Consider the following 20,481-nt stretch of genomic DNA (forward strand, 5'->3'; position numbering starts at 1 on the left):
CTTTCTTGTTGGGCTCACAGCACGCCTGTGGGGCCAATACGAAGTTCTGTCGGCACTCTATCGTTCCAATAGCCTAGTCTTCCAACAGGGAGTTTAACCTTGATGGCGTTTGTGGGGCCAATAAGAAGCTCTGTCGGCACTCTATCATCCCAACAGCGTAGCCTTCCAACAGGGAGTTTAACCGTGATGGCGTTTACCGGCTCGCCAACACGATAAGTCAACGCCAACAGACGCCTCGTTCGTAATCAGCGGCGCGAGCGCGCCATCAGACAGAACCGACAGACGCCCTGAAGGTGGTTTTTAGGGCCTAAACAGCAGCGTCTATGTCTGGCATAGACGCTAGACATCAACGTTTGTGTTCTGAATTTTCCCTTCAGTAAGTAACAGTCAGACGGACGATAACATAACTATGTGAAGATATGCTTTGGCTCATACCACGGCAAGCGCAATGGTTTGTGGCTGCAGCCTCGGTTGCTCTTCGTCCACAACAAACTGAATCGGCTGTACAGCTTTCTTCGAGGGCGTGTATGCAGGGGTTCTATCTTCCTTTTTTGCGCAGGCCGACGGGGGCGGTCGTGTAGAATCATTTTCGCTCGTCGCTGCCGTAGGGTTGCCACCTTCCTGGTTTTGGACCGGCCCGACCGGTTTTTTAAACAGCGGGCCGGTTGCCGGTCCATATCTAAAACCAGCCGTCATCAGCCGGTTTTTTGGCTTTTGTGCCGTGATTATGCCCGTTTTGGCGTTTTATAAGCGTCAATTCAACAACTAAGACGATGAATACGTGTCGACAAGCATAGGCGTGCGCACAGGGGGGGCAGGGGGGGCGGCCGCCCCCCCTAATCATCTGAAGGGGGCGCCAAATTTGCCCCATGCCTTGCCGATGTAACACATGAAAGTAAAATTTCTGCTCAGAAATATTTTGTGTGTGTTGCAATTCCATCACATTAAAATAAAAATTTTATAACCATCCCTCTTTGCACTGCGTTCGCACCGCAAGGCCTTCAGTGAGAAGAGGTCGGGAGTTGCTCTGGGGGGGGGGGGGGGCGCAGCGGTAAGACTTTGCCCCCCCAAATTGAGAACTCTGCGCACGCCTATGTCGACAAGCTGCGCAAAGACACGCGAGCAGAGAAAATACGCGGGCGAGCGCGCTGCCTCAGATGGAGGAGGACCTAAGGGAAGAACAAAATAACGAAATTCTACCGCCGCGGTCAGCAATTGCGGTTACTTTTCAGTGAAGCACATGCAGAGCGATTAACCAAGCTCTCAATCTCTTTCAGTACAAACGTTATGTTGATTTCTCTCTAAGAAAACACTACAATAAATGGCACTGCATGTTAAAAAACATGGCGTCTTTTTTCAACACAATCCCCCCTCCCCCCCCCCCCCCCCCGGAAGGCCCGTTTTTTTTTTCGGGGAAAGGTTGTAACCCTACGCTGCTGTTCTGCCTACCTGCTTGCTGTACCTATTACGTCGCCGCCACCGCAAATCCCCATTTGTTACAAACTCAGAGGTTTTCGCACTGTTAGCAGTCGTTTTACACGATGGGTTTGATGCGCCTGACATGCCAGGAGTGACATCGCTTGCAGTATTAGAGCGACGTTGCTTGTCTGCAAGACGGTGCCGGTCAAACAAGCGTTATCAACGCCATAATTCTAACGGCACATTCCATTTATTTCGTGGCTGCCGTGGCTTGCGCAGAAAAGGTCGGGTTGACTGCGATAGCTTTTCTTGAGTCAAATAATGGAGCTTTGGCTCAATCGCTTGCAGCGCTAGCAATGCGGCCTCGTCTGCAAGACCGGTGCGTGAGAAACAAGCGTTAGGACAGCCAGAATTTAAAAATGCAGCATAAACTAGAACATCGTTAAAGGAGGCGATGACTAAACACAAGCGACAATATTCGTTGACAACTTACGTAAGTATAGAGTTGTTTTAGGCGCCTGGAACACCGCCCGCCGGCATAGCTGTTTGTTAACGCGTCCGTGTACTGTTTTGTAGGTCAATGGTTCAATTCCTCGTCGAACGTTTTTTTTTTTTTTTTTTACGTGAGGGTTTCATTAGCTCCTTTTTTACGACCAGGGTAAGCACCTGTTCCTTGCTTTCTACCACGCCGACATTTACCGCCCTCTTCCTAAACCCAAAGTAGCTCGTTTTCTCGCACGTTCTCTCTTGAGAAGCCCGCCGTGAAAACAAAACCAAAACAAACGTCAAACCTCTTTACAATATCAGTATATATGTCAATTACTTGATGCGTATTCACTTTTTGTGTTTAAAAACCTTAAATTTAAGTTATAAACACATTTCAGACTTTGAAAGCAGAAAGATAATTACCAACATTACAGTAGTAACACAATTTTCGTCAAACATAGAGGTGCTGCTTTTGAAGTCTGGCAACTATCTCTCACTTTTGTGTGTGTTTTTTCATGGCGTTTTGTGCCGAGTGGTTGGTGGCGTGATTTAATCTGTTTTATCTATTTCAAGCTTAAATCATAGTTATAGAAGCTTTATGGGTGATGTCTACCCTTCCAACCTACGCGTGTGTTGAACATGGGGACCCTGGAAGAACGATCATCGCCGGATAAAATACTGCGCGTCAAAAGTGGATGACATTGCATCAGAACAAAGCGTGTTCGTGTGTCCGCGAGATGAAGACGACAGTGAAGGAGAATTGTACGTTGGAAACATCGTTTTTGCTCGGGTAAGTACGCATTTTTTATTCTGTATTTGGTTGGAACGAGTTCTGGTGTTTATGGGTCAGTAATTCGCTAGACCCCCATCTCGTTTGCTCTGAGACCCTACGTGAGTTATACCCCTGCTACACTGGGGTCCAAATGTCATTTGAACCAAATGTCATTTGACTCAAATGGGTTGCTTCAAATGCCATTCAGAATCCGCCGTGCTACACTACAATTTCGATGGCATTTGAAAGCTTTCACAACTGTTCGCTGTGCTGTAGTGGCGCTGTTGTTGCCCCGTTCTGTTTTCGTACACTAATACAACAATCAAACTTTGGAGCAGTCCGAGGCAGTAAAATGATATCAAATTAGAAGAGACACCAGTTTTGACTCTAAATATGGCTGTCTTGCGTTGTTTTTGTTTGTGTTTTTTGCAACTGACCCACTGGTTTTGAGAGTATGAAAATTAAATTTGTTGATTTCGTATTTTAAGTAAATAAACAGTGAACAAAGTTTTACAAACAACAATATTTTGTTTGTTTTACGTACGGAAGTATTATATTTTTTATTGCCGATCGAAGACGCTGCGTCCGAGAGTGCTGGAAATGGCATTTAAAATCCTAAATGTCTCTCTCGGTGCTCATTTGGCTCAAATGTCATTTGAGCCAAATGGCATTTAAAAGCCTAGTGTAGCAGCACAACTTGGCATTTGAGCCAAATGACATTTGGTTCAAATGACATTTAGATCCCAGTGTAGCAGGGGTATTAGTATACTTGTTTGGCGCCCAGTCCACCGTTTCCGCAGAAGTCAGCATCAATTTACGCTGAAGCTAGACCTTGTCTACGATGCTCGCGCTATGGTACACGGCTGCTAATAATTTCACATCACGCAAGGCTCTTTAACACCGGGGCGTTTGTTTATGTGTCTCTCAAACAGTGCCTTTGCGGTTGCAGATCGCAGTCGCAATTTCGCGTGAGTGGCACAATGCTGTGATTAGTCCTCCCTCGTGAATACCCGCGGTATACCAAGAAATAACATGAACAGGAGGTTCCCTGGAAGTGCATGTGAAAACGCGTACACGTGGTTCCATGGCTGGCGTCTCGTAGGTGTTGTGAAATCTCTCCCCCCCCCCCCACGAATTCCGTGCAGTGCGCTTCGCAGCTATTGCGCTCGCGAGACCGGCGACCGTACGCCTCGCGGTCTTCGGGCCGCGATATGTGTGCTGTTCTCGTGAAGCTCGACAACAGCGAAATTGCCGTACTCGCTCGCCAACGCGCCCCGACAGCGTACGCGTCGACCGGGTGCTGACGGAGTTGTGCTGGAAGAAAAGCAGGCAAGAGATGAGGGCGCACGAGGTGTAGTTAAACATGAGAATTTACAAAGTGCAAGGTGGAGAAAATAGTATGCAAGGGCCGGAAACGGTGAGAGAGTTCGGGCCGCGCGCCAGCGAGCGAGTGCGGTAATTTACGTTGCCGAGCTTCACGAGTCCGGCACGAATATGACGACGCCCGTCTGAGAGTTCATAGAGGTATAGAATTCACATACGTGCAAATTGAAGGTGAAATGCGCGCATGTGGCCTCGCAGGGAGTTAGCATAGTCTCGCGGTAGTGGGGGAGATTTCACAACGCCTACGAGGCGCCTGCCGATTCTGTCAGAGTGGCTCTCGGGAAGTCTGGAGCTTGATATCAGAGGCATATGTATCGTTTAAATTAGTGCAGAAAATTGAGCCAATTCGCAAGTTCTCATTTTCGCAAAACCGCAGGCCATACAGAGACTAACAAGAAAGCTGTAGGCACTCGCTCAACTCGATTTATATTGGAGAATTGAACGTGCAGATACAAGTCAGACATTGAAATGGAGGAGCTTCAACTATCACACACCAGTTCCGATTGAAAGCAAGGGATACAGATGAGCTGCTAGCATGCGTTCCATGCAAATTAGCTCAGTAGCTAGCTTTGCATATATCATGCATACCCCACTCACAGTACCTGCGGGTCTAATAAATACATTCTTACTGTGACCTAAATTTCACTTGGGGTGTTCCAAGAATGTTCTTATTAGTGCCTTGGAGGTTACTGTCTTTAAACGATTAAAAATCTACTTGATGTAAGCATTCGTGCTTTGTGTGTGCTCTTCTTGTATTTCAACAAGTGTCAGCACACTCACAGATTATGCACCTGCAGGTGCTGCTGCTGGCTGTCCTGGGTCAGCTGCCTTCCAGTCCAGTTTCAAAGGCTTTGCCAGGGCCTCCCTTGGCCAACCGACACTGCACCTGCTGTACCCAAGTACTGCCTGGCCTTTCGTTGGTGCTCCGTACGCTTTGCCGCCAGGAATGGTCATTCATCCATCATCTGGCCGCTTGGACCACCCGTTCAGAAGTCAGCGCATTTGCTCGACACATCGGTCCAGGCAGTGCTGCCATATCAGTGCACCCACCGATTATGTACTTTCAGGTTAGTTATTGCATGTTGTGGAACTTGCCATGATGTATACCTGTTAGCAGTGCTGTGGCCTCTGATTATTTGAAACATTTTCATGAAGCAGTGCTGTGCGTATGGAGCGTGTCATTGCTTAGCAGAGATATTGAAGAGAATCTGGGGCTGATGACTAAAGGGCAAGAAGAGAAATTGAACTGACTTTGAAGCAAGTATTCGTATGTAATCAAGCCAAGCAAACATTTAGGATCTTTCGATATGGTTTTAAACTTGCAATACAAACTGGTCTACTTCAGATCATACTGGTAATAATCATACTATACCGAAAAGTACATCCCGCAGTCTGTAGAATTCTGACAGCGCTTTTTTCGCAGTCTCTCCTGACAGGCACTAATCTCAATGGTTGGAAGATAGTCGAGGTAGCACCAGTCTTTAAATCAGGAGACGGTACTTCACCATTAAATTTCCCTAACAAGCACCATATGCAAGGTCAGGAAACATTTCATCCACTCTCAGGTCGCTAATTATTTATAAAATCACAATATCACATTCGAGTATCACCACGGTTTTCACAAGGGTTACTTGAGAAACATAACTTTCAGGATTAGTTCACGATCTACATTGATCCATTGACACAGACTTACAAACTGCGGTAGTTTTTCTCGATTTTTCTAAAGCATTCAATCGCATTGCACACCACAGACTACTTCTCAAACTTCACCCTAATGTCCTCACTTGAGCAAAAGATTTTCATTCTTCTCAAATGCAGTTTACTTCTAATAACTATATACTTCTTTTGCTCGTGCCACTTTGTTGTCCCCCCAGGCAGGTTGCTTGGTCTATCTTCCATGTTGCATATCCTCCCATGTAGGTCTATTTGCAGATGATGTTGTAATTTATCACACAATTTCTTTCAACTACTACCGTCAATGCTTTCAATCTGATCTTAACACAATTAACTCCTGGTGCTGCAAATGGCTAATGTCGCTTATCTCTAAAACAAAGTGCATGACTTTAACGGTGGCAAGTCTCGGATTGTACTTCATTACTTACTTCATTAACAACAGCCTGATAACCTCTTGAGACAAAGGTGTTTGGTAGGCCGGTAGGGGAGGGGGGATTGCATGGTGGATTTCAAAAGGTACATCGATTGGGAAAATAAGACGTGTGATTAATATTTTCGTTTGCACTCCAAAACTCGCTTTATTTCATATGTTTAACCCACTGCCGTGGCTAGGGTGGTGTGTTGTGGAGGCGAATGTCGGTTAGATACCGCTTGGTGTAGCCGCTTTTCAGGTGGAGGCAACACGTAAAGACGCCCGTGTTTGGAGATTTCGGTGCGCACAAAAATACCCAGATGGTCAAAATTAATGCGAAGCCTTCCCCTACAGTGCTCCCCATATCCCAAGTGTAGCTTTGGCGTGTTAAACCACCGTTTTTTTTTCATGTTTTTGGTATAGTACCAGCTGCTGTAGCAGGTGCAACTTAAAGGTAAAATTATACATAATGTTTCCAAGAGCTAAATATAAAGGCCATATTGAAGTGCGTTTATGGGTCTATCTCATAGCAGTAGTGAAAGGTTATATACTCTGGTGCAGGTTAAGAACGCCAATGGCTCATGTGGTGTAGTCCAGTGTTTGACGGAATGCCGTGTAGGCAGGTAAAAGCATTATTGCAGTGATGAAACGTAGGTCACTGACCAAGTCAAGAAAGCCATTTAACGGTTTGTTGCTTGTTCACGGTGAGCATGTGTCGTGGAAAACGAAGCTATATATTGGGCATTACGTGGCGCAATGAGTTTGCATAGATATGGTGCAGATTGCCATCCATTATGTTGATAATGTTGGGCGTCGTCTGAACAATGAGGGACTCGAGCAGTAATCGAGAAGATAGATTGCACTCAGTTGTCAGTAATTTTGTCTTGTTCCAGTCGACCACGTGTCCCGTCCTCTCACGGTGCTCTGCCAGTGGACTTGTTTTTGCATGGCCCTTGTTCACTTCGTTCCAGTGCTGCATTAATCTTCTGTGCAGATTGCCCGTTTTGCCAATGTACACTGATTTGCATTCAGCGCATGGAATCTAATAAACAATACCCGGAAGCTTGGAGCGTGAGAGGGGGTCTCTCACGCTGACAATGTCAGAACGCAGCTTGCTAGTGGGCACATGCACAATGTATGCACTGCGTGTCTTGAAAATGTGTGCGAGAGTTTCACCGATGTGTGGGACGTAGGTAATTGCTACACGTTTTGATGCAGTCGTTGTCTTGAATATAATGCCTAAAGCATTATATTCAGAAAGAAGTGAAGAGGGCGACTAGCAAGAATCCACATTGACATTAGCAGGCAGAAGCGTCCACAAGGCCTGTGTCAAAACGTGCTGCAATTCTCGTCCTACACATCAATCAAACTTTCGCACGCATTTTCAAGAAACACATTGTGCACATCGTGCAGGTGCCCACTAGCAAGCTATGATCTGACATTGTCAGCGTGAAAGACCCCCTCTCACGCTTCAAGCTTCCAGGTGTTGTTTATGTTTTGAACAAAAAAAGTGCCATTTAAACGTGACACCTCCTTCCTTGCCGATTTCTGATGCCTGATTGTTCAGTTTGTGGGGATACGTTTAGCAGATTGCTCACATGTCTAACCTGTATTTGTGCTTGAGCAGTCAAACGCTGATGTTAGCAGTGAAGTAGGTGAAAATTGTAGTTTGATTGTAGTTGTGTGCAGATTACCTACATTGTGTTAATTCGTAGAAAAGCAAAATTGAGGTAACCCTGCTAACTGTTCCGCATTGCAGCATTTTATTATGCGAACGTTAAGGAGTTCAGCTGCTTGTTAAAGGGGAAATAAACAGTGGTACAAAAAGAAGAGCATCTACTAAACAGAAATATCTTCACAATCGCAGGATGCCAACGGTCCGCCTACCAACTTGTGTCCTGCATCGTTTCTGCTGGCTGGAGCGGTTCATGGAGCATTTTCCAGCTTCTCAAAGTTTGTGGTCAAGCGCTCCTCCAAGTGAAAGATGCCGCAGAGGGATCTTTTGTTTTAATGCCACAATTTCACGTGCTCAGCAGCAAATTTACTCATAAGGCTTTTTAAATATTCATCACCCAAGAGGGCATGTTACCTTCGTCTTCGGTGGAATGTGTCTGCACTCAGGTTATTTGTGACAGAAACAAGTGGACCACGTCATGAGAGTCATTGAGGCCTTGTTGATTGTGCATGCTTCTGAAATGACATTTTCATTAAGCTGAATACTTTCCACATATTACGATTTGTGAACAAATTATGGTAAAAGTCATGACTAGTTGTACTACACTGGAGGAAGGAAATGCCAACATACGTTTTAAGCGCCTCTGATATTTCAGATCGTTGGCTGGTGAGCAATAAAACAAAACTGAAATTTTTTTAAAGTAAAATCAAATATTCGTTGTCACCAGTGCATGACCATAGTAAAAGCTAGTCACCAAATTTAGAATTAGACACGAAATGCCAAGAAAAATAGGGAAATAAACTAGACAGCTGGCTACAATAAACCAATTCGTAAAATTCCTCAATGTCTATCAAGTGATGATTCAGGCGGGTTAGTTAAGATGTCAGTGGGTTTACACACCCAACTTGCAGGGAAGCACATGAGCTCCCAATATTAACATGTTTTTAGTGAAGACCGTCTTCCTTCATTAAGCTGCTTTGCACATTGATGCCAGTCTGATAAATGTCCTGAATTTTTGTTATGATCAATCTTTGTATGGGAACCATATATTTTTATATGATGTCGCTGTGTATTTCTGAAACTGTATCTAGTCACTAATTCCAATTTGTCGTGGTCAGGTTTTTTCAACTAATTCGTAGCTTTTTTAACAATTATGGTATATTTTGTGTGCCTAAAGGAATGCCTCATTGCATGTTTAGCCTATGTAGTGTTGAAAGCGGACATTTTGCTTCAAAGTGGAATGTCGGGCTAGCAACAAGGTACTTCGCGTGCTGCTCACTTTCATTCATGCCATTATTTTTTATATTATCATTTAAAATTAAAAGCCAACCAATTTGCTGTCGTTTTAATTTTGTCACCTATTTAATACTTTCTTTTTTTTTCAACTTTGTGTAAGGATTGACTATCCATATTTTTATGATACCAAGGCGTTGGACTGGGCTAGCTGGTATATGTTTGAATGGATGAAAAACCATAGGAAAACCCAGGACACAGAAGAGAACGACGGGACAAACTTGTGCCGTCATTCTGTTTTAACTGTTTCCTGTGTTTACCACTGGTTTTTTATGCATTCAAACATTTTTTATGAGTTTGTTGAACAGTGATTAGTTTAGGTGTGTTCAAACAATTGTTGGCTGCGAAGGCTCCCTGTAGCATTTGTATAAGTGCTCTCTGCTTTTTTTTTGAGCCAATACCCCACCACCAGTCTTCATGAGGTGGTCTTTTGTAGAAATAAGTTGAAATAAATATTTGTTTGCATTGCTTTACATGTTTTGAAAGAATTTCTTGTTCATTCTTGTTTCATTCAACCCCGTTTCAGAATCCTGCTTAAGGCATTTCCTCTGTTATTTTTTTTCAGAACCAGGAAGGGTGCTCATCCTCGGTTCTTGCTGAAGCAGCAGTATCCATACTTCACACGTGAGCTCTGAACACACAGTAATTATGGTATGAAACATTCTACCAGTATAAGCCTGCTTTGTAGACGTCATTGTAGATGTCAAAGCTCTTGACAGTGTAGTCCAATGTCTGGTGTAACGGGCAGTGTCTACAACTTGTAAAAATTAATTTTGTGGCTATAATGTTTGTAATTATTTTAAAATGCACGTCAACTACTATTTAGAATCGCTGTCTAAATTGGCAGCCATTTTCCTGGTGGATACAGAAAGTGAAAAAGCGCATGTGTAGAGATTTCAGTGCACCTTAAATGTCCCAAATTTGCTAAAGCTAATCCAAAGCCCTCCTTGTGGTGCGCTTCATATCCCATGTACAGTTTTGCGTAAAAACAGCTAAAAATTTATGATCAATTTAAACTTATTTTAATGTTTTTAGATGCAAATATTCTCAGTTTAAGCTGCCATATTTAGAGTAAAATATTTTGTAACAATTATATAGCTACCAAAGGTTTACAGAAAAGCTTTTTGCTTTTGGTTGTGCACCTTCTTATCAAAAGAAAAATGTTGTTAAGAAAGGCAGAAGAAACCCAACTATGGAAATTAGCAAACCCTAAAGCTGCGGATAGAATGAATGTTTTGTAGAGAATCTTTTGCTGATTTCAGTTCTAGTCAACTCTAAAAAAGTCTATCGACGTAGAATGCTTACCGTGAGGCACCTCGTAATACTAGCCAAAACTAATGGGCCCTGGCTGTTGGCTTTTCATTTGCAACAGTGACAAATGACCCCACATCCACCGGCAGGGACATAATGCAAGGCACCATGTACAAGCTAGCCTCATGATAAAATAATGTTTTCTGAACAATGGCATTACATTTCAACCATGGGCTTCACCAGGGAACTTGTATGCATTGTTCTGTGATGTTTGCAGTTCTTGTTATTGCTATGTGGGGTCATTTAGTCTAAAGGTATGTTTATAAAACTCCAAATACCACCAAACCTTGCAAGTGCTGTACCATATGAATATTTTTCCGTAGAGCAAAAAGAATAATGCAAACGAAAATAAATGGCTTGGGTACCCAACTTTTATACGTAGATTATGAGCCGCAGTACGGAGGGAACTATATTATGAGCCGCATTACGGAGGAAACTATACATTTTGCATTTGGTCTTCCTTGATATTGAACCTTCCTGCTCAGCTCAATAAGGCACTAAACATTGCAGGTAGCTACCTTGATTGGAAGTTTGATGCAATACTAAGAAGCCAAGGGTTTTAAGGTTCAAGGAAGTTTTGTGTGGTTGAAGTGTTGCACACCTAATTGCTTTCACTGCACAGCATGGTTAGGCTCTGCAGTGAATCTCGAAGGATGTGTACTGCAGTTCGGCAAAGTGAACATATAATTGGTTTTTTACGAAGTTTTGGGTAATCAACTACCTCTAAAGTTATAACTGTACTGAGATGTGGCTCCTGACTTTTTAAATTGATGTTTTAACAATCGGTGACACAAGTTCAAGGAAATTATCAGCTGATGTTGAGCTTCAATGGAATGTCTCACAGAACCGAGCTTGGAAAGCACGAATGTTTCATACCATAATCGTGTGTGATATTGTGCAATATGTGGTCTCACACCTGCTGCACCTGTGAACCGAGGATGACGCACCCGTTTTGTACCCCTTTAGGTGGGTGCTTTTGCAGAAGATGCTCCTACAGATTGGGGTGCTAAGTAGCACCCTAGGATACTTTTAGGCGGACAAGGGTGTTATAAGGCACCTGTCTTCTGGGGTGCTTCACAGAGGGTGCTCCTGCGGCGACAAAATCCAAGCACCCTAAAGGGCGTAAAATATTCAGTTTTTAGGGTGCTCCTGCGGCGACAAGCTGAAGCACCCTTTTGGGCGTAAAAATTTTTAGTGTGTGGCTACTGTTGTGTTATGAAATACTGTCTAAGAATAATCGGGGACCCTGTACGCTTTCACAAGTTCCGCCGAGACGAAGCACAGAGAAGTACAGAGAGGCAGCTTGCCGTGATTGAAGTTCTATAGCGGTTCCAGGCACCCTACTTTTCTTGCTTTTTATTACACTGGACGGAAAACGTGCCGCGCACACGACAGGGGCACTGAGGGAGCCGCACGGTCACTGTGCAGGCGGCGGCCGAGACCGCAAAGTGGCACAGGCCGGCGCAGGTAGCTCGAGCGATAGCTTGTTACCGCTGCATAAAATGGGACTCAAGTCCCCAAACAAAGCTCCACATACGAGAAAAGAGGTAATGTTGGGATGGAGAATTGAATTAAAAATCGTCATCTGCACCGCTTCCGAGAGCGCAATCGAATATTCGCCGTAGTTTCAAGCCTAACAACTGTAGGCGGACCGCAAGGCAGACCGGCCGACTGCTCCCAGCGTGCGTCTTCCCATCCACTGCTTTGCACGTCGTTCTCTAGCTGCGGTAGAAATTAGCACTCGCAGCGCCCGCATCACGTTCGCGGCCGCTTTTTGGGTGGCTGACGAGATCAGTACGTAGCGGATTTAGGAGAAACTGCTGCCGACGCAAAAACGAATGTGCAGCGGCAGCTCTGCTCTTCGGTATAGCTTGGCGACTGAAAACAGTGATATCCGTCCGGCAGTAGATCGCACCCTCCGTGTGAGCGATGGAGCTAGCCGAGCGTAAGTCTGCCTGCGGTGACGTCCCGATATCCCTCAGATATCTCCGCTGAAATGCACCCTCGAATGAATACCGTTTAATGAGTGGGCGAAAGCAGAAACCGCGGTAAAGTCACAGCATTCCGCAGCGGCGCATAGTAGACACACATGGCAGAGTGTATTTGCAACACCGTGACATCAGTGCTCATATCGGCGGCCAGAAAACGAAACCGAAACCTGTTCACACGAATCGATAGATAATAAGTTTACTCAAAATTTGTGAATATGAGAGCGTGCCTCATGCTTTCTAAAGCAATATGAAACATTTACAACAAAGAACGCACAACCAACAAATTTGGTGTGTCAACCACTTTAAACATTAAATATAGGAACAAAAACAAGAAGAACAATAGAGGATGATAGCGCGAATAATAACTGACTTATTTCCGCACATTTCAGACATGTAGAAACTCCGCTTGTTTGAAAAAAAAAGCAAACATTATAATGTTTATACATCTGTGAAATGTGTGTATAAAATCAGACGTTATTGGTGCTATCGTCCTGTATTCTTGTCCTTCTTGTTCGCGTAATCCAGTACAAAGTTTCACCGCTTTTTACTCTAGCTATGCGGAACTAACTATACTGAATCCCTGTTAACGTAAAGAAGGAAGCAAGCAACCACACAGCATGTGAAGGTAACGACGACAGATCCATTTATTCTGTGGTTTCGTTTCAAGTTCCAAGCCATCGGAACGCGTAGTCAGCATGCTCTGAAATCAGTTGGGTTTGCGTATAACTGGTTCTGTTGAGGCCTGCCTGGATTCAATTGAGGGGGAAGTGCGTTATCATTTACCTGATAGCACATGGTTTGCTTAACAGGTAAGACCTTTCTGCTTCATTCTCAACCTAATGAACTTTTTTTTCTTGACTCTTTTACGTGTAATTTTCTCTAAGCCATCAGCCTATACGGTGGTGGGGGTGGTCGTGATGATGCTTTTGACGAAGGGATCTAGCCTTGCATGATATGTTGACAATTGCTCACCCGATCAACACTTGCTTGCCGCTATGCGCGGGAAATCACCTGGAGTCACTTCATCAGTACCTTTTTGCCGCTATGCACGGGAAATCACCAGGAGTCATTGAGGCGTGTGTCCCTTGAAAACCCGAGGATAAGGCGCAAAATTTCTCTCCTAGTGAACGAATGTCCTTTAAGAAAAATTATATGATCCAAAGAAGCATGCGGGGCGGCTCTGCTTCGAAGTTATTTAAACAAAGCTAACCTCTCCGTCGCATGCTGTCGGTAGTCCATAAAATTTCCGATATTACCTATTACACAACACGTTGCGCACAGAGGTGAGGAGATTAGGTTCAGCTTATGAAGCCACGCCGATGTCCACGCTGACTTGGTCCAGATGTGGAGCAGTAAAGATGCCTCTGTCCTCTTCGTTCCTTTCGTAACACAAAGTTGGTGTTGTGGTCGCCAAAGAGATCTGAAGTATTCTTTAATAATAGTTTTTACAATTCGCTGTTCGTTTGGAGCCAGTTTCAGAAAGCGAGTGCAATATGTCGCGTCACGGGCCAATTTGTCCGCGGCTTCGTTTACAAGCACTACGATTTGGGAAGGAACCCACTGGAAGAGAACGCTAAGCCCGCTTTCATTTAGCTGCAGAAGGAGGCGTAGGGAGCATTGGCAAGTTTTATCTGCGGGAAATCCAAGCTACAAAAGTTGTACGGCGGACTTTGAATCTACGAATTACCGCACGCCGCACCCGAAGCGATTTGGTCTTTTTCAAGGCTGCCTCCATCGCTGTACACTCCGCCGGCCGTTGTAGATGATGTCAAAATGACAATGCGAGCCGCCTAGGAAATGTTTATGGCGGGAATTACCCAGGCCGCTGCGGTGGTGTTTAATTCTCGGTGGACAGATCCATTCGTAAACACGTGAACACAATCTCCGTACAATCGGTCCAAGTGCTCAAGTGCTAACATTCTCTCCCGGGACGGCGAGCTGACACTCCAAAATCTCGAAGACCACGGCGGGTACAAGTGATGTTGATTCTTCCGCCATTGCCGGTAGAGAACGCCCAGATTGTCGAGTGCCGCGTGTATGCGAGATTCCACCCTTAAGCGGAGGCGCTTGAGCAATGTCTTTCCGGCATCGGACTCTCCCAGCTGGATGAGCTGCAGGAGCAGCCGTTGAGACGCCATCAAGAGGAGCGGTGGAAAATGGGACTTGTCAAGGACCTTTTTGTTTGCCGCCGCCTGGGGAGCTCCTACGCATATATTAATGCCCTTTGTGTGCAGTGCTTCCAGACGAGCATACTGGGACTCCGAGGGAAACAAAACACGTAGTTGGTAAAGAACCCGACTCAAGATGAGCGCCCAGTGGAGCCGTAGCATTGATTACGGGTGACTCCCCCAGTTGGTTCCAGCAATTCGTCGAAGAACATTTAAGAGGGGTACCAACGACGTGACAAGAGACTCCACGGCCTGCCTCCAGAATAACTTATTACCGATGGTGACGCCAAAAAATTAACGCTATCAGCTAGCCCGATTGGCAAGTTACCTAAGGTTAACTTGACGCGCATAGTTTTCTGTAGCCTTCCAGAAACCAAAAGTAAGCAAGATTTTTCCGCGGAGACCATTAGTCCCACTGACGAGTGATAGGCTTGTACGGAACGCATTACTCCTTGAGCTATCATAGCCAACCGCTTGCGTTGATATCCGGAAATCCAGATACATTGCGCTGACTTGCAATACTTTTTAAGGTTCGAGGGAGGCCCGCCATCGCCACATTAAAAAGTGTAGGTGACAGAACACTTCCCAGCGGCGCCCCTCGGGATACACTTCTAGTGCTACTTAGAGCGTTCCCTAACCGCACCTGCACGGAGCGACCAGTGATGAAAGCATGCACGAAGCGGAGAAGATTTCCTGTCACTGCCATTTCTTGCAGCTTTGTTATGATGCCGCTCTTTAAGACAATGTCGTAGGCTTTGGACAGGTCAAGAAACAAAGCTAGTGTTGAGAGTCTATAAGATCTCGAATGCTCGACATGGCTTATGTCATCGAGCGCACACATTCAATGATTCCAACCCTTGACTGCGTATAAACTTCTCGGGGTACATTTCCCTCAGAAAATAACTGGCGTTGCCAACTAATGAATCATTGCATCCCTAGGTGAAATCGAAGCTTTGTGTGGCGATGCGAAATTAAACTCCCGCGTTCTCGTGTACGGAGAAAACTCCTCCGGCACAACCCAATGTGCGCGCGCAAAAAAAAACCCCAGGTTGTAGAGGAAGAGTTAGAAGTAAGCGAAGAGATATTGGCTGGGTTTACCGCAGCAGAGTGCACACGCATAGAGGTACTGCCCCAATCACAGAAAACTCCTCCGGCGCTACTTTATGCGCAGCACGAAAAAAAAGAACAGCCTGGAGAGGAGTTAGAAGGAAGTAAAGCGATGGATGGATGGGTAGATTTATCGTGACACAATGCATTAAGGAGACGGGACGGCTACCAGGGTGGTGGCTACTGAGGCAGCTAGTTCAACCAAAAGCTCCTGAGAATGTAGGTCTGAGCTGTCCAGCGCCTCATTCTACTACACTGCTCGTGATTGGGGGGGGATATGATGGAGAAGGGATCTCGCAGGGAGAGAGAAAGAGGGAGAGAGAGCGAGAACGAGATTAGATCAAATTTTGGTTAGACCAGTCGAGCTATTTGGACACAACAGAACTGGCGCGCAAAGAAACGTTATAATATTATCGCTAGTAATAAACGGTCTGGTATCATCGGCGTACAAAACGGATTCACTGTTTTCCTCAATATATACGATGTTGTTAACATGACCATTGAATAAAACGTGGCGTAGGACACTACTCTCTGGAACTCCACAGGGTATATTTTAAAAAGCAGACGGATAGCCATTTATAACAGAAAATTCCAGGCGACGAGTAATGTAAGAATTCAGTAAAGGGTGCGGCACACCCTGTGCGCCATAAAGATGAATGAATAAATTAATTTATTCATACGGTAGAGGTCGAACGCCTCGTGCGGGGGTCGGAGAGGAAGAGCAAGGGAAATAAACCAGCCAGCGTACGGGGTTGAATCGCAACGCGTGACCGCCCCGCACACGGACCACTTTATTTAGGTCAGTTTCACTAAACCTTTACATCCACCAAATTTCCATAAGGTCATTAAAGTCTCTTTCACATCTCCCGAAGGCATTATCCATTCTTGGAGGGACATGACCTGAGGAGGTAGAAACCTACGCCGTTCCTCGGAAAGTCCGGCACAGTCTCACAGAAGGTGGTGTTTGGTGGGTCTGTCGGCACTGTGCAGAGGGCAGTGAAGGGTACGAGGGGCTGCCGAAACGCCGGTACCAGGCTTATCGGTCGCGGACGTCACGAGTGACCGCTGTGCCGAAGCGGGCCTTGTGTAGAACGACCTGGAGGCCTCGCGGGATGTCCTCGGGCATGGGTGGGTATGGCTTTGGGGTTGTTTCCTTGAGGTGACGGCGTCGCCGCATTCTCCGAATACGGCGCGCAATGACTGGGTTTGAGGGCAGGTTCGGGAAGCGGGGCGGGCGTCGCATGAGAGTTCTGGGAGGTACGAAGTGACCCAGATGCCATGCGATGGGCTGCCTCGTTCCCTGGGTTGGACTGGTAGCCGGGTCCATTCTATAAAAATTGTGGGGTCGTTTATTTCGTTGAGGTTGTCGACGGTTCATCTAATAGCATTGGAAATGTAGTCCTGAGGATCTGGAGAGTGCATTGCGCTGATCGCCTCTGCATTGTCGGTATATATGAAGATTCTAAAGGGATTGTGTTTTCTCTTTATGGAAGGGAGATCCTTCATGAACAGGGTGGTGTCCAGTAGAATGGTTTTAAGTTCTGCTGTGAGTTAGTTGATTTCTTATTCCGTAGAGAACGTCATGTTCTCTGTCAAGCTCGGGTCATTGACGTGGTGTATGTCGCACGTAAATGGGTCAGGTGCTAATGCAGCGTCACTGTCGATGGCATATGTGCGTGATACTGAAAGGTGTTAAAGCCACTGCGCGAGCCGGGCACTCGGCGGTCGCCGCGAGGCACGCCCTCACGAGCGCTCGCCATTGTTTCGCTCCTCAGATTTTTTGGCCCTTTTTTTTTCTAACGCCACTGCGCGGGCCGGGGACTCTCAGCGGTCGCCGTGAAGCACGCGCTCACGAGCGCGCGTCATTTTCTTTGAATTTTTTCCTACAGCGGCAAACTTGCGGCTCGTAAAGGAGCTCCTCTGTTAATAACCAACGCGGCCACTAATTGTCGCAGCTGATATTGTGAGAGCTTCAATAACGCTTTTCAGACACATGTTGTTCAGGTATTGAAGAAATATCTAAACATTTCCATTGATAGGGGTTCATTGGCACATTGATTGGCTAGTGTGCCCAAGTGAACCGCTTCAGGTGAGCACTGACGGCGTACATCGCCAGAAGCATAACTGCTTTCCGGCATCCCGGAGTCCCGGGAGCTTTCACAAAATGGTTAGGCCTCAAACAGACGCTTATCAATGTCTGCCGCCATACCACCATTTTCACACCTCTGCTCTCAGGAAGCGCGCTCGATACAAAGATCTGAATGAAGATATCGAATTGAACAACTGGCAATAAATGGATTTGGTAGCCGAATCCCCACCAGGAGGGAACATAGCAAGCGGAAGAGCACTTCTCATCAAAAGGCGGCTTACTGTCTGTCTGTCTGCTCGAAAGGACCAAACGGTAATCCCGCTCCTCGAGCTTTTCTTCTACTCCGAACATAGCACCGTGACATATCCCCAAGAACCGAGATTACAAGATCACCTTCCGCTAATACGTTTAAATGGAAGCAGCACTGCGGTAATATTAGAACCTCGTCTCTCCCTTCACTCGTATCAGAAATGCCTACCAAATGAATGGTAGGCGTTCATTTTTCTCGCATTATTGAATACCATACGCCCTGTTAAAATCCTAGATGACCGTATCCCTGCTGAATGTTACTGAGATGGGGGATTATGTGCTGTGGTTTATGATGTTAAAACTTCTTGTTAGCGTGCTAACAAGAAGTTTTAATATCTGCTTGTACCACGGTTTGCTTTTGCTACGGTTTTGGGGGAAAATACTAGAAGAGGCATGCGATGATGAGGCATTTGAAAAGCATAGAAGACAAAGCGGAGGAAAAAAATTGAGTTGGCCGCCAAGAAATGGACCAATCGGAGAAAGCTTCGATGTACAGGCGAGACCAAATGGGGCAACGATTCGTGAAGCTGTAAAAGAAACGCAAATTCAAGAGCACCGCGACAACGAATAGAGAATTTTTATTCTCGGGAGGAGTGGGCCCAGGAAAGAACCCGGGAGGAAACGGCAGTACGCCACCTTGGAAGCAAGCCAAGGGGTTGCTGCCAGGCCAGCGACTACACCACGCAAGCCTGGGAAAGAACGGGCTGACATCGCATTGGCTCCTGCTTCCTATTCACGCCGTCAACTTGTGCATTGACGGCCCTAGCGACGACTGTCTGGTGCCTGCGTCCAGTATCTACGCTCCGTCTACCTGAACTTCGACGGCGCCCACACGCCTATGTTCCCGGAACTATCCGGTGTCTCCTGCTGAGAGGGCTACCGCAAGGGTAGCCTCCCAGGGCCTTCCTCCCAACGCATCGCGTCACTACAACGCGGCCCTACAACTATTGTTCCTGCAAATTCGGCTCGTGTGCCGTCCGAGCTCTTCAGCAGAGTCCTTTTGTCGATGAAAGGCTCGGGCAGACCAGAGTTACTTGATATAGAAGTTGCGAAACTCCCCATAGGCCCTATGCATCAAAAAGCGACCCTACTATCGGTCCACTGTTATGGATTGTCCTCACAGTGGCGCCACCTGTTGGAGGCAAAATAACTTATTAGAGTTTGGGTTTGGGCTAGTTGGTAGCGGTAATCCATGACTTCGTGTAGCGCCAAAAAAAAAACGACAGAGGACACAGGAAGGCGACGGACCCGGGTTTTTTTTTTCTGTTCTTTCCTATCTTTGTTTCTTTTGATTATGTTCCGCCCCAGTGTTTTAAATTCACGCATTTTTGCAATAAACTCAGTTGGAAGTTAGTGCTTGTGCCCGTCGCCTCCCTGTGTCCTCTGTCGTTTTTTTTTTTGGCGCTACATGAAGTCATGGACAACATAAACTTACAACGTGTTTCGCCGTAGTACGGCCTCTGCGTAAAATGTCATTGGTGTGCTTACGTAAATTTGTTTGTGCCGAAGGAGCCCAATGTGTCCAACCATGCGAGTGAAATGTAGGTTTATGCAGCTTTGCATAACTTGCATAATTAATGCAGCTTTGCAGTCAGTTTGGGTAATTAAGGTGTTTTTTTTTCATAGTAGGTGCGGTGGCCGCAGTGGCGCCACCGTATGCATGATGCTAAGTTGGGGTGTCCAGGTGCGGGTCATGTTTTGACGAAGAGTTTCGCAACTGCCTACATCGAAGAGCTGTGGTACTGTGTACTAGAAAAGAGAGGTGTGACATTCGCAACCGTTTGGGGGGGGGGAGTCCCTTTTGCAATGTAAATTTCTGCCGAATAACTTGTGTACTAAACAGCGCCCCTGGCGCTGCTGCTTACCACTTGATTTTAGAAGAATTGGCTGTTACATCATTCCTTATTGATTGCCGTAAATACCCTTATTTCTTTATTATATAGCATAAAGGTTTAAAGAACCCGTCAAATAACTGTTCACTTTTATTTAAAAGATCTAGGGGGCGCTGGCCGCAACAGGAGTTCTCTGGCGCACGCCTGCGCTCCATAGAATTTTTTCATCGCAAAGGGGGCTCGCGCTCGCCATTGGTTTTTCCCCCGCATGACATACCTCTACCTTCTAGTGCACTGTAGCTTTGGGGCAGACAGCACGCTGCTCGACTGCAGCGCCCTCAGAGCAAACTTGCCCTTTGCTTCGGACACGTTTTGCTAAGACTAAATTGTTGTTTCGATACCTTCACCCGGAAATATTACTTATTTGCATCCAATTTTGAAACTGTCGACTCTGGTGTTGACGCCACTGATCTTCTGCTCACCGCAGTGTGCAGACGACCATAGCTGAAAGCGGCGTGTAAGCAAACGACGCCAATTTTTTGCTTGTGATTGCTAGAAAA

At 45.9% G+C, this 20,481-nt stretch overlaps 2 long non-coding RNA genes across 2 annotated transcripts in view; both read left to right on the forward strand.

The window, feature by feature from the left end:
- The window catches only part of LOC144144425 (uncharacterized), an 83,555-nt gene that overhangs the window by 49,811 nt on the left and 13,263 nt on the right, over window positions 1-20,481 (forward strand). The gene's annotated exons all lie outside the window — the stretch shown is intronic.
- On the forward strand, window positions 2,319-9,587 carry LOC144145852 (uncharacterized). Its single transcript, XR_013317607.1, has 3 exons — window positions 2,319-2,695; window positions 4,858-5,127; window positions 8,014-9,587. It is a non-coding gene; the product is annotated as an uncharacterized LOC144145852 (long non-coding RNA).

This window comes from Haemaphysalis longicornis, unplaced genomic scaffold, assembly GCF_048455015.1.
Source record: "Haemaphysalis longicornis isolate Haplotype H1 unplaced genomic scaffold, Haemaphysalis longicornis Haplotype H1 scaffold_7, whole genome shotgun sequence".
Classification (NCBI taxonomy): Eukaryota; Metazoa; Arthropoda; class Arachnida; order Ixodida; family Ixodidae; genus Haemaphysalis; species Haemaphysalis longicornis.